Genomic DNA, 14896 nt, shown 5'->3' with positions numbered 1-14896 from the left:
AACACCTTTGAGCACTCAAGAAATGGTTGTCATTCAACAAAATACAAGACTTTCAAACACAGGTATGAGGAAACTTGGATCTGCTCTTAATCAAATTAGCCCTACTCGACAGGTTGAGGCAAATTTTCAACAAAAGCTTGCAGACTATAGGAAAATTTTACAAGAAAATTTTACAGCGAGCACTAACAAGTTGTCTGAACCTGACAAGTGTCATATTGTTCATTGCCATGACTTACATCGGCTAAAAGAAGTTGTTGGCATCTCAAGACGCCTTGATCAGGGATTCATACTTAAGCTTGAAATAGATGGTGGTAGCTCATTTTTAAAAGTGAGTTTGACCTTGCTTGATACAAAGCTAAATCTGAGCAAATCTGAGCCTCACAGTCATATTCAAAAGTCTGTTTAGTTGTGTTCTAAAGAAGATCTTAAAAGTACTGGAGTTAAAAAGCAATTGATTGTGGCAGTTGCATAAAATACTCTAGAAACTTAAGAAAATGTTAAAATTTCTTTTGATCTCATCCAAGTAGAAAAAGCTTGCTCATTAAGCCCCTTGATTGTCTCATATGATCTCAAACTGGAAAATATCTTGTGTGGAATTCAATAACATGTCAGCAACATGTCACACCAATGTTAATGGTGTGAAGTTGAGTTAACAGAACTCTATGAGTGTGGTGAGATGAAAACCTTTGGAAAAATCAGAAAACATTTTCAGGACTTTCTCAACAGCGGAGGAAACACAAAAAGTGCCAAATCATTCCAAAATGCTGTGCACCCTCTACTCTTTCCTTTTGAAGACCAAACAAGTGTTTTGGAAGTGATTCCACCAATGGAATTGCATTTGCTCATTGGTGTTGTCAATCATATTTTAAAAAATCTTGCTCAGATTATTGGCTTACTTTAAAATCTATCTATCTACAGTGTTTGGAAGCCAATCTAAATGATTGGCTTCCAAATACAGTTGATTGGCTTGCTTCATTTTATATTTCTCTTTTGCCTTAACATAGGGAGGGGGGTATCTACATTAGCAATAACTGCATGAAACTGTTGAGGAAAGTAGATGAATTGAAAAATTTTGCCGAGTATGAGAATGCAAAACAAGAATTGGATTTTTGCAAATGTTTGGCATTGTTCAAGAACGTTTTTTCTGCTTGCTTTGGCTGTGTCTTGGATCTGGACTTTGAAAATCAAAAAATTCAAGATAAGTTACCTGAAGTTGCACATTTCAGTTACACCAAATTGGCTTATATGAAGTTTGGAGTATTAAAATTTTATTTATGTTTAAGGAATAAAGTTTTTGAATTTGTTCTTATTTTGGTTAAAATAAATTTTTTTAATTTAGAGAATTTTTTATATAAAATACTTATTTAAAAAAAATTTTTCCTTGGACTTATAATGTCGTTTTTAAAAAGTGAATATCTCTTTAAGATTTTAATTCTAGATTTTAAAATAAGGCTTAACATGCACTTTCTACGGTTTAAAAGGTTTTGATACAAAGTGTTTTGGTATTATGACCCAAAATTTACAGAATGTGGTATATATATATATATATATATATATATATATATATATATATATATATATATATATATACATATATATATATATACATACATACATATATATATATATATATATATATATATATATATATATATATATATATATATATATATATATATATATATATATATATATGTCCACTGTTCCTGTCAATGATACATAAACTTATATATATATATATATATATATAGAGAGAGAGAGAGAGAGAGAGATAGATAGATAGATAGATAGATAGATAGATAGATAGATAGATAGATAGATAGATAGATAGGTTGGTAGGTAGGTAGGTAGGTAGATAGATTATATTGTAAAATAATACATTCCTTATTCTTAAGTTAATAACCTTTTTTTATTATGGAGATAAATTTACCTGGGTTATATTGTAAAATAATACATTCCTTATTCTCAAGTCACTAGCGCAAGTTCAAAGAATGAGTTAAACACATCTTGTTAAAAGGACATACGAAAAACTGTTGGTTAAAAAACTTTTTTCAAGATTGATACCCATTGACGTGATAAAGATGTTAGTTTATATCTGTGAAGACAGGGCTTGGCTTTCAGGGTTGAAATATAGAGATCTCCAATAAAGGAAACGTCTTTTAACTGGTAGATTTACTTTTACAATACGATTTTTCAAGTTTTTTTAATTTGCTCCTAGAAGACCTAACGACCTTATCACACAGCATCACGAAAAAGCATTTAACCAGGAAGTTCAATGGTTCTAATCTGGCTAGATCTGGTTTGTACTGAGCCTCTTTGTTCTGAGCCAGAACTCTAACATCTACTTCATGGCTTTTACATATAATGTAGCCTTAAACTAACACATATCAGTTTTATAAAAATAGAAAGCAACAAGGAGTTTCAAAGTGCTCATGTTGTTAAATAAAAATTATAATAACATTATTAGTTTTATGTTAATGAATTTTAAGAAAATACTTGAAGAAATTGAATAGCTATTAAGATAGTCCTACACTAATAAAACCTTTAATTCATGTTTTATGATTTTTAGATTATATATACAGTACTTATGGGTATGTGTTGCAATAAAAAGCTTGTAAACCAATAAAGACAATTAAAAGATGTCTTTTTTTACGTCCCGTGCCCACTGTGCTTCATTAGATGCATTCGCTGCTTTCGTTTAGTGTGTCAGTAAAACCTTTTTGGGCGCAAAGTTGTTTCCCAATTTGCCATTGTCTCCCACTTTGTTTTATAGAATCAATTGTTTTTTAATGCTAAGTTCCATCTCAAGAAATAATAATATCGGCTACTGAATTAATATCATAATTATTTTGTTGTAATGGTAAAATAAGACATCAACCTAGAATAATTTGTGTTTGTTTGTTTGTTGCGCTCTCATCAGTGGAGACTTTTTAAACATAACGAGTATTGGAACAATAAAACAAAAAATATTGCTAACCCACGCCAAATCCTCAGTCGATGTAGCAGCATACTCACTTGCAGCAACAGACTATTAGATAGTTGATGTATGTACTGAAGCTAATAAATATTTCTTATGTTTAAAATTTCTCCACTGACGAGAGCGTAACGAGAAAAAAATAAAATAATTTTAGACCGCTTAACTGTAGCTTTTCTCTGGTGTACACCTTTTTGCATTTAAGTTGGCCAATTTTCACTTTAATTTAGCATTTTTTCATTTTAATTTGAAAATTTTCACTTTACAAACTCAAGTGAAAATTGCCAAATTAAAATGAAAAAATGCTAAATTAAAGTGAAAATAGTGGTAGTAGGTTATGTTGGGTAATTTTCACTTTAATTTAGCATTTTTTTATTTTAATTTAGCATTTTTCACTATAATTTGTAAAGTAAAATTGCCAAATTAAAATGAAATACTGCCAAATTAAAGTGAAAATTGGTCAACTTAAACGCAGAAAGGTGTAGTTAGTCTAACTTAGTATTTAGCTGGTGAACAGTTGCCGATTATTCAATCAACAGACTTTGAAGAAAACGCTTGGATTGTAAAATTTATGCCTAAAATCAAAAATGATCTTATTTTTGTGGGAAAACATAATCTCTATCTGAAAACATAATCTCTATCTGAAAATATTCTCTTTTTTTTATTTATTTTTTTTCTCTCTATTTTTTGCCGTATAAAAATATAAATACATCCAATATTTTCAATATACAGATGGCCGAGGCAAGAAGAAGACACAATTTGTCTTATCGCCAAGCCCCGAGATTGATTCCGTAAAAAATAAATAATTTCGTATAGAGTATATAAATGTTACCAATATATATAAAATAAGACTTTATTGTTAAAAATGATAAAACAAAAGCAAAAAGTTACAGGGTCATAAAGAATTTTTTTTTTTTTTTTAAAAAAAAAAAAAGAATTTAAAAATTTAAAAAAAATTTCTTTTTAAGTAATAAAATAATCAATAAAAAGTAAATTAACAAATTCTTAGAAATAAATATTAAATAAATAAGTATATAAAGATTAATGTAAATTTGCACAAAGAAAAACTTTCAATAAAATAAAAAAAATAATAAAAGGTTTTTAACAACATTTTTTTTTTTATTAATTAAGATTAAATACTAAAATTATTAATAAAACACAGAATTGAGAAGAAATTGAACCTTTCCAATTAAAACATATATATATATATATATATATATATATATATATATATATATATATATTATATATGTATATATATATATATATATATGTTTATATGTATTTAAGCATGCTTCAACCAAATCCATAAAAGGGTTGACAAAGATAAACTTTAAACTAAATCGAAAAAACTTATCTGTGTCACCCGAAAAAGTCAAGCACTCCATCACTAACTAGGAGTATTTGCTTCAATTTTACTTTAAATTCGTCAAGAGTTTCAAGAGTTTTAAGTTTAGTAGATAGGATTTTATTCCATACTTTTGGTCCTCTAATGATTAATGAAAACTCAGTTGTGGCATAAAAACTTTTGGGCTGAATATAGGTGTTGTTTGAGTATCTGGTTAAGTATCTATGTTTATTTATTTTGAATAACAAATTAAAAATGTTTAGTGTTGTTCTTTTATTAAGTCTATGCATGAAAATTAAAGGATGAAAAATATTTATTTGGTAGACATTGAGTATATTCAGCTTTATAAAGAGTTCTTTGGAGGGAGTAAAACGGCCTACATTAGATATTATTCTCATTGCATGTTTTTGTTTATTAAAAAGTTTTTTAACTTTGTTATGATTTGTGCTACACCAAGCAATGTTTACATAATTCAGATAACTATGAACAAAGGAGGAATATATCATTTTTAAACTTGTTTAATTTAAAAATGGCCTTGCTTTATAAAGTAGGCCAATATTTCTTGAGATTTTACTTTCAAGATAATATATATGATTTGTCCAAGTAACGTTTTCGTCAAGGAAAACTCCAAAAAATTTTAATGATTGTTCTCTTTTTATAAATTGACTGCCAATATAAAGTTTTGGAAGTTTGAAAGGGATTTATACCGCGTTCATGAAAGTGATGGAAAAAGAATACTTTGTTTTTTCTAAATTAATTGATAATTTATTTGCACTAAGCCATTCTGTGAGTTTTATGAGTTCCATGTTAACTGAATTAAACAACATTTTAATATCGTGACAAACGTGAAACAAATTTGTGTCATCCGCAAACAAAATAGTGTCTAGTAACTTACAAGATTTGCTTAAATCATTAATATAAATTAAAAATAAGAGTGGTCTTAAAATTGAACCTTGTGGAACACCACATTTAATATTCATATTATCAGTTTTTCTGCAGCTAAATGAAATGTGTTGTTTCCTATTTGACAAATAGCTTTGAAATCATTTAAGATTTGAGTGCTTAATCCCGTAATTTTCTAGTTTATTTAATAGAATATAATGATCAACAGTGTCAAACGCTTTGCTAAGATCAATAAATACACCTAGCGTATATTTATTTTCATCAAATGCCTGAAAAATATTTTGAACAAGATGAATAATTGCTTAATCTGTGGAGTGATTTTTTTAAATCCAAATTTTTTGTAATAAAGAATATTGTTATTTTCTAGAAAGGTAAATAGTCTATGATACATAATCTATTCTAATAGTTTTGAAAGGCATGGTAGTGTTGAGATTGGTCTGTAATTGGAAATGCTGGTATCATCTCTAGATTTAAAGATTGGTACTACCCTTGCAAGTTTAAGTTTATCAGGAAAGATTCCTTGTTCAAGAAACAAAGTAAAAATATGCATGAGCGCAGATTTTAAATAAGAAATTGATTTTATTATTACATTACTGCAAACATCGTCAACGCCTAGACCTTTGTTTGGTTTTAAATTAGAGGCAGCATTTAATAATTCTTTTTCAGTTTATTTATTTTTTTCCATTATGGTATTATTAGCGGTTAGGTATGATTTAAAATCAGATTTATTAAGTTTAATTTCTGATGCTAAATTTACGCCTGAATTAACAAATGCGTGAATAAACGATTGAGCAATTAAAGATTCATTAACAATTTCGCAGTTATTTATAATGAGTGTGTTATCCACGGATTTTGAAATGTTTACCCGGTGTTATCCACGGATTTTGAAATGTTTTTTTTTAATAAGTTTTATAATTTTTGGAAATGCTTCATTATAGTTGTTTTGAAATATCTGTTTGAAACTGTTATAAGCAATATTAACATTTGTAGTTTTCAGGACCGGTCCCCAATCTGTGGAAGATAAAGACTTTTAAAATGAACAATGGAAGCGTCATTAATTATTCGTTTAATAATTTTTACTTTTTCGGAAATTTGATTGATTTTTTGTTTTGTTGATATTATAAAAACCGGAAAATGGTCTGAGATGTCTGTTAGAAGTATTCCATTTTTAATTTTTATGTTAGAGAAATTGTTTGTAATAATTTGATCTATTGAAGTGGAGCTATCTTTTGTAGTTCTTGAAGGTTTAGTAATAGTTGGAATAAAACTATTTTGATATACAATATTGTGGAAACTTCTAGCGTTTTTACTTGGGTCATATTCCAGAACGTTCAAATTAAAATTTCCCACAAAGCATGTGCATTTCCCACAAATGTGTTTGTTTGTAATTAAACTTTTAAATTGTTTAAGAAACATTTTTATATTGCCAGAAGGTGCTCTATATATAACATTCAGAATTACATTTTTGTAGATTTTATTTATAACCTCCAATCGTTAAAGATTCACAATCATTAGTCACCAAACAAAGGTCCATGCGCAATTTAAAAGTTAACGAGTTATGCACAAATACCCACACTCCTCCGCCTGTTCTTTCAGAGCCTCTAACTTGATGGACAACCTTAAAATTATCAAGTTGAAAATTAGAATCATTTTCAACTTCCTTATCCCGACACCATGTTTCTGAAAGGCTTAAATAAAAAAATTTTTAATTTCTCAAAATTTTTTTATGAAATATTCAAATGTAGTATTGAAAATTCACCAAGACCTAGGTCATCAGTAAGAGTTGAAATATCTGAATTATAATAAAAGGCTGTTATTTAACATTATCTCATTATTTCTATGAAAAATTTGCATTGCATCTGCGTCTGAATAATTGTTTAATAATATATTTTTAGTTATCGAAAAGGTTCAGATTCTATGTTTTGTGAAGCGGTTTCTTCAGCCATGATATTTAAAATAAATATTCAAATAAATAATTATGCAAATAAACAAATTAAATATATATATATATATATATATATATATATGTATATATATATATATATATATATATATATATATATATATATATATATATATATATATATAAAAACAAAAAACATGTTTGCAAATACAAAAATATAACTAAGCGTTTTTATTTGTTTTTTTAAAATCCCTAACAATAAGTTTGTCATAAACAACTATAGAGTACATACCATTCGTTCTGTGCTTCTTCATTTCCTCAAACAATTTCTTCCTCAAAATCGAAGTATTAAGCGAGTAGTCTTCATTGATATACAGCCCAGTTCCTTTCAATTTTCTTGCATTTTTAAGAATTTTAACTTTATCTTTATAGCTTAGTAATTTCATCAAAATTGCTCGAGGTTTTTTTGGATCAGCTTTTCCCGTTCTATGAGCGCGTTCTATGATAATTCCTTTTAAATTAAGATTATTTTCAAATAATTTTAAAACTTTTGCCTCCGATTCTTCCCAACTTTCAGCTTCGTTTTCCGGAAGACCTTTAAGTCGCAAATTATTTCTGCGTTGCCTATCCTCAAGCTGCCTTGGTTTATTTTTTTTCATCATCTGCACTAGTTGCTTTAAATCTAATTTGTTTCGTCATTTCTTTGAATTTATTTTCCTGTAATTCTTGAGTAAAATTTAAACTATTTTCAAAATCAACTTGTTTCTTTGCGTGTTGTTTAAGTGCTTCTTTAGTTATTTCAAGTTCTGTTTTTATCGTTTGATTTTCTTTTTGAATTTTTTACACCTATCTGTAATTGATGTCATTTCTATTGCTAAATCATTAATTCTATCGTTTGTTAGCTTAATATTTCCACTAATTATGTTCAGAACATCTTTTTGATGTTTTCCGAACATTTCTTTAAAAATTTCTCGCACTAATTTTACAGATACTTCTGAATCTTCAACTTTTGATCTAACTATTTTTGTTTCTTTATTATTTTTATCCATTTTTTTTAAATTCGGGACTTATTTATTATTTTAAACTTTTTATTTTTGATATCAACAAAATCCAATAAAGTAGTAAATCTTTTGCAACACATACATGATATGAGTTGGAAAAAAAATACACTACAGAAACTATTGCACAAGCATTTAAATTTTCTGCAATTTAAGATCATTATGCGGAATATTTAGGGAAGATTATGAACTTCCAAGTATTTCTCTCCTAACCTAACTTTGAAACTAGATTCTGCAATGGATGATGCAGAGTTTTTAAACTCAGTTTTTTTAAAACCTGAAAATGAAATGAAAAAAAGTGCTTGCTATTGATTTGCGAAGTCTACATCAAATTATCTCTTACTTACCTTGTTGGATCAAGCTTTGCAACAGTAGTAAATAAACAAGACTCTTTAACAACTACTATCGAGATAACTTTATGAACCACAATATCTTTACAGAGTTTTACCAGTATGTGAGCTCAATTCTAAATTTCTGTTTAAACAAACTCAATTTATTTTAGAGGGAATAAAGAGCGCTGGAGAGACACCAACTGCCATAATATGTGACAATAATCATGTAAATCAAGCACTATTTAAAGGCTTTGATTGTGTTTATTTATAGTTAAGCAAAGAAAATATGTTCTTCTTATAGGTTTTAGTAATTAGTTGTTATGCTTGGTATGCTTGGTATGCTTGGTATGCTTGGTATGCTTGGTATGCTTGGTAAACTAATATCAGTTCGTATTAACTAGATCACTGAAAAAAACCAAAAGTTACGTTATGAATAAAATTGGGAATTTAATTTTACAATACTACTATACTATATGCAGTCATATATGCATGGTCTAAAATCTTAAGCTTGTTCAGACTCAAAGAAAATAGTATTGTAAAATTGTCTAAATTTACAAGTGTGTCTGTTGCATTAAAACTAATTGAAAGAAAAAAGGTGCATACTTGCCAACAAGTCTTTTGCAATAAAACTGCATCTGCTCTTAAATCTAACATGAATAAAAAAGTAACAATTGTCCTAAAAAATTTTAAACATTTTAACAGGTGGTTGTGACTGACAGATTTAGTTTTACAGTATGAGTTCTACAAAGATGAAATCATCTTCGGCTTTATATGGGGGAGTTATTCTGGTTAGACTTTTCCGTCCCTGGCTGCATGGGTATGGTTTAACTGCTTTTTTACATAACTGACACATTTTCGAAAGAATATTTGTCTTTAAGTTGTCTGTTTGGCCTGTGACGACAAAACTGTGTCGATAACATCTAATGGTTGAATAAGATCAACATTTGCAAGTATACCAGAAAATCTTTTTTGAAGATTATTTTGCAATGTCTGTTTCATACCGGACAGATAAGTTATATTAAATTGTTCCAAGTGACTATACAACCCAACAACAGATGGACTGCTGATAAAACTGTCACATTTTTAGTCATATTGGTGGCTTCAAAAAATAATTGCAATAAATCAACAAGTTCTCTAAGTTGCACGTATTCTCTTTAATTTAGTATTAGATTGCGCTAACTTAAATCATCAAGTAAGTTTTTTAATTTTTTTTCATTCAAAGTAACAATGCTTTTTAAGAAACAGAATATGGAATTCCATCTTGTTGCGTTTACTCGAGAAATACCCTGCTTGGAGCCAAACGTTTTACCAAAAATCTCTTTAAATGTTGTACTAGTATGAAGCAAAGTGCATATTCTGGATGCTTTGCTTGAGCAGAGTAAATTTTTTCATCTTTGAGACCATCACCAACAGCTAGTTGTAGGGTGTGAGCAAAATAACTTAGTCTGGTAACCTTTCGTCTTGGGTTAAGCTGATTGATATTTTAGATTATTTTTTCCGTTGCCATGATGTCTTCCTACAGGTCTTGATTTTATACGCTGTCGTAAAGTTCCTCTGCAGGTGTATCACCACCACCTTTGGGTTCCTATGTAAAATTTGTAGTGAATGCTTTGCGCATGTTTGAGGTATTGTCTGTCACAACATACACAACTTTGTTAAGTATTTTATATGTTTTACAAATGGGTTCAAAATGATCTGCTACGTTATCTCCAGTATGAGCACCTAAGAACCTATCGCATGCCAACAGTTGTGTGGAACAGTGACAGTTATGTATGTAATGCACTGTTACACCCAGGTAACCCCGAATTTTTCTATCTGACCAAATATTAAGTGTTATGGAAATGCTTGCAGCGTTATATGAATTATCAGTTAGGTTTTTTTTTTTGTTTTTTTTTTTAGTATACATTTGTTGTCATAGGAATTAAATTAATTTCAGAAACACAAACACGGTTTCTGAAAAAAGATAGCTCTGATCTTATCATCATTTCCTTTTACAAGCGCGTGCATATAAACTACATCAAAACATTATCAACAAATTAAAACGTAGTTAATAATAAAAGGTCTTCAGAAAATATAAAATTACAATTAAAAAAACCTGACTAGATCATCGATTAAAATAATTAAATTTTTCAGTTTATTTTTTAAATTGGAAAAGTAAAATGCATGTCGAAATTGGACAAAACAATTTTATTCCAAAGATACGGTGCACGATATGCAATTTTATTCCAAAGATACGGTGCACGATATGCAATACAAAACTGATTAAACTTGGTTCGACGAAAGGGCTCATAAGTAAAATTATTGTTTCTAAGTGTGTATTTATTTATTGGTTTCAATCAAAAGAGATCTTTGAAAACGGGTAAAGATATGTCATTTTTCCACATATACATAAAGCACAAAACATTAAAATCATAGAGGTCATAAATATTGAGATCTTTCATTTCAATAAAAAGTGGTTTAAAATGAGTGTATCGATCCACAAAATTTATTAAACGAATCGCATGTTTCTGACGGCGATAAAGGCATTTTAACTATTTTCAGTGCTTTCCCATGCAAGATTAGCATAATTTAAATAACTATGAATTAATAAGTAGTAAAGTTGAGTTTTTTACATAAATATCTTCTGGTTTTATATAAAATTCCAATATTTTTAGAAATTTTTGAACCAATATAGTTGATATTTGTTTTCCATGTGATGTTTCCATCAAGAAAAACACCTAAGAACTTTGTTACATTATGTCTTTTTATTTCAACATCATCAATAAAAATTTTAGGCAAATTTCGGGGTGAATAAGCTTTTTTAGAGACTGGGTGGAAAAGAACCCAATTTGTTTTTTTAATGTTAAGAGTTAGTTTGTTGCATTTAAACCACTTGGATATACTTTTAAGTTAGAAGAGTTTGTAAATGTCATTATCGGAAAAAAACAAATAAGTGTCATCAGCAAACATGATACTCATTAAATTCGAGGCTTTATTTAGATCGTTTGTATAAATCAAGAACAATAGTGGTCCCAAAATGGAACCTTGTGGAACTTGTTTTTCAAACTCTTGAAAAGATAGTTTAGATGATAATTCGTTAGAATTAGTGCAATTATACACTTGTACTAAAAAATCTCTAAATGTAGCATTTGTATAAGGAATTTTGTTTGTTTGTTTGGGACCAATGTCAACAAAGAATTTACTAAATTCGTGAGCTAGAGCACTTGATTCGCATATATGTTTGTTATCAACTATAATCGTTTGGGGGAGGGAATCTGAGCATCGTTTTTGTCTACCACTAATTTCATTCATTATTTGCCAAGTGCGTTTTTTTTAAGTTATTTTTAAATTTATCAATGAGTCTTGAGCAAAAAATTTTTTCAAGTTATTACGAACTTTTTCAAATAGGTATTTGTATTTTTTATATGTTTTTTCATTTGCAGATGATTTTGTTTTAAGATATTTTATATAAAGCTTCTGTTTTATTTTTGATGATTATTTAAATCCCCTGGTCACCCATGGGGTGTTTATATTTTTTGGGTTTAATGTTTTTACAATTATAGGAAAATTAGCGTCATAAACGGTACAAAATGTTTCAAAAAAATTATCGTAAATTTTGTCTGCATTATTATTAAAGTTAATATGCTTCCAGTGTACGAGTGATAATTGGTTTATAAGTTGTTTTATAATGGTTTCGTTAAAAGTGCGTATTTTAATTTTATTTGATTTGGTTATATTTTCAGAGTTTGATTTAAGCAACAAAAATATTGGAAAATGATTAGATATATCCGATTTTAGGATACCTGTTTGGATATCATTGTCGGATAAATCTGTTGCAATGATATTATCAATCAAAGACACTGAGCTTTTTGTTACTCTTGTTGGACGATTAATCAAGGGGATCGCTCCAGTTTCGAAAAAGAGTCGGAAAAGTTTTTAATTTTATTATCTTCACTGTATAGAAAACAGTTCATATTTAGGTCCCCAATAATGAAAATCTTTTTTTTTTTCTTTAATACCTTTATTAAAAATACTTAGTTCAAAAAAAGTGTTCAAGCTCTCACTTACGTCGTTAGGTGGTCGATAACAACAGCTTAGTTATATGTTTTTTGATTGATTGTTTATAATTTCACAAGTTAAAATTTCTTTATCGCCATCAGTTGCAGTTAAGTCATTCTTAACATAATAAACACTCTTTTCATTTACGTATACGAACTCCTCCGCCGCGTTTTCCTTTGCATCCATTTACGTTTTCTACATTTGGTATTTTTCGAGTTAAGCACTTAGGACATTATTGTATAGCCTAACATTGTTCTATAGCTTAGCATTAACTAGCCCAGAGCATTGTTGTATAGTCTAAAATGTTCACTTTCTACAGTAGACACGGGTAGTGATGCACAAACTACTAGATGTTTCACAACGGCTGCTAAAATTCTTCGCTAATTGAGGTGGGTGCGTATGTGACCATATGTTATAATAGAACTCTCTCCCTAAGCAACTAAAAATAGTAAATCCAATGTCATTCTCATTTTTTATTCTATAAAATAATAATTCATTATCCTTAACGCAAAGCTTTATAAGCTAAGCTTAAAGCTTTATTTAAAAGCTCAGGGTTAGGAGGTTAGATATAGTGCGACTCTACTACGTATTGTTGTACAAGCTAATAAGAACTGTAAGAACTGTTATGGGATGTCCTACTAGACTACTTGTCTACTAGAGGTAGAGGATTACCGCCGAGAGCAAGCGGATCCGCGGAATCAGAAATGTTCTGCGAACTCTTTTATCTAGTAAAGAAAAAAATATGTAGCAAAATAAAGACCATTAAAATAAAATGCCAGATAGAATATTTAGTCCTCCACTATACAAAGTATTCAAATAAGTTCCATATTTTTCATAGTATATCATAACTAATTTCTTCAGTTGAACACTTTTGAACATAACCAGCAATATAGACAATAGAATATATAATTTCTATATTTATACTATTTTCTAGATCTACTAAATTGTAAATAATATCAAATTTCTATAAATCTTCAAGACATAAAAGACAATTATAGCCATCATTTCTTTCAAAGTCAATACTAAGCTGTTGCACCAGCTAATCATGTTGAATACTTTTTCAATAACTAATTAAGCGGTTATAAAATAAGTACCACCTGATCTTTGATCTAATTTTCCAAAGCATTTTTTATTTGGATCAGAAGAAAACCAACCTAAAATTACATATTAATTTCCAATTGATGAAAGATAGTGAGACAAATCAATTAAATAATTACAATAATTTGAAAGTGAACTGCTGGTATCTCTTGTAAGATGGCAAACTCATTTACAAAATGTTGGCTTTATATTTTGAGCCATTGTTGCAATAACAACAAATTTTTTTAAGTTAACCTTATCTGAAGATCTGATTACATTAAGGAATTCATTCCTATATCTAAGATACCCACCTGGACATTTAACAGTCACTATTTTTCAAAAATCTATAATCAACTCCAAAAAAATAATAATACTCTTGACACTTTCTTGGTCTATTTTAGGATGAGTTTTTAAAGCTGCAACGGTCTCATCACTTGTAAACAAGTATAAACTGTCTTATCGCTAAATACCTGTAAAATAAACAATTGTAAGCAAGTATTTAGTGATGAATTACTTTTTGCCATTATAATGGTTTAGGATTTGTTGATGATTTAGTCAACCTAGATAACTTTTGTAATCGGGTTTTTTTCCAGTGTAAATAAGTTAACTAAATCTCTCCATTTTTAAATGTAAGTAATTTCATATTATAAAGACTTTTGATCATAAATGAAAGTACAGTAGTTGCTTATTTCTCTGGATATTTAACAGCTTTTCCAAATATATTTCCACTTTTATATAATAAAGTAGCTTTTACATAAATTTTATATATCAATAAAACACTTTTTTTTCTTTTTTTTTTACAAGATTTGATAGCACAGAACTTAAACAAGGTTTGATAGCACATAAATTAAAAAAACTAAATCATCTTGAGAATTTATTTTTGAAGTTGTACGAGTTAAAGTTTGAATACTTGGCTGCTGATAATCACAACACAATTGATTGTAAGTGGAACGAATTACTGCAAAGTATTCAAAAGCTTTGCTTGTTATATCAGGAGAATAAACAGTACAGACAACAGAATGATCTGCCATTACATTTAGATGCTCAACTAATATTTGAGTTTATGATCCTCAACTTTAACTTTTAGATATCTAAGGGCTTCATTTAAAGCTGACTTTGTATTAAATGAAGCTATTCTGTTATTCGAAAGAGGTTTAACAGTATATTTTAAACCATAATGAAATGCTTCAAACATTAAGCTTTAATTAATGTTTAAAGCATTTCAACAACCAGCCAAAATAGTTGAATTCTACAATTAAGTAC

Source organism: Hydra vulgaris, chromosome 14 (genome assembly GCF_038396675.1).
Source record: "Hydra vulgaris chromosome 14, alternate assembly HydraT2T_AEP".
In the NCBI taxonomy this organism is placed as follows: domain Eukaryota; kingdom Metazoa; phylum Cnidaria; class Hydrozoa; order Anthoathecata; family Hydridae; genus Hydra; species Hydra vulgaris.
This window is presented reverse-complemented; position numbering follows the sequence as displayed.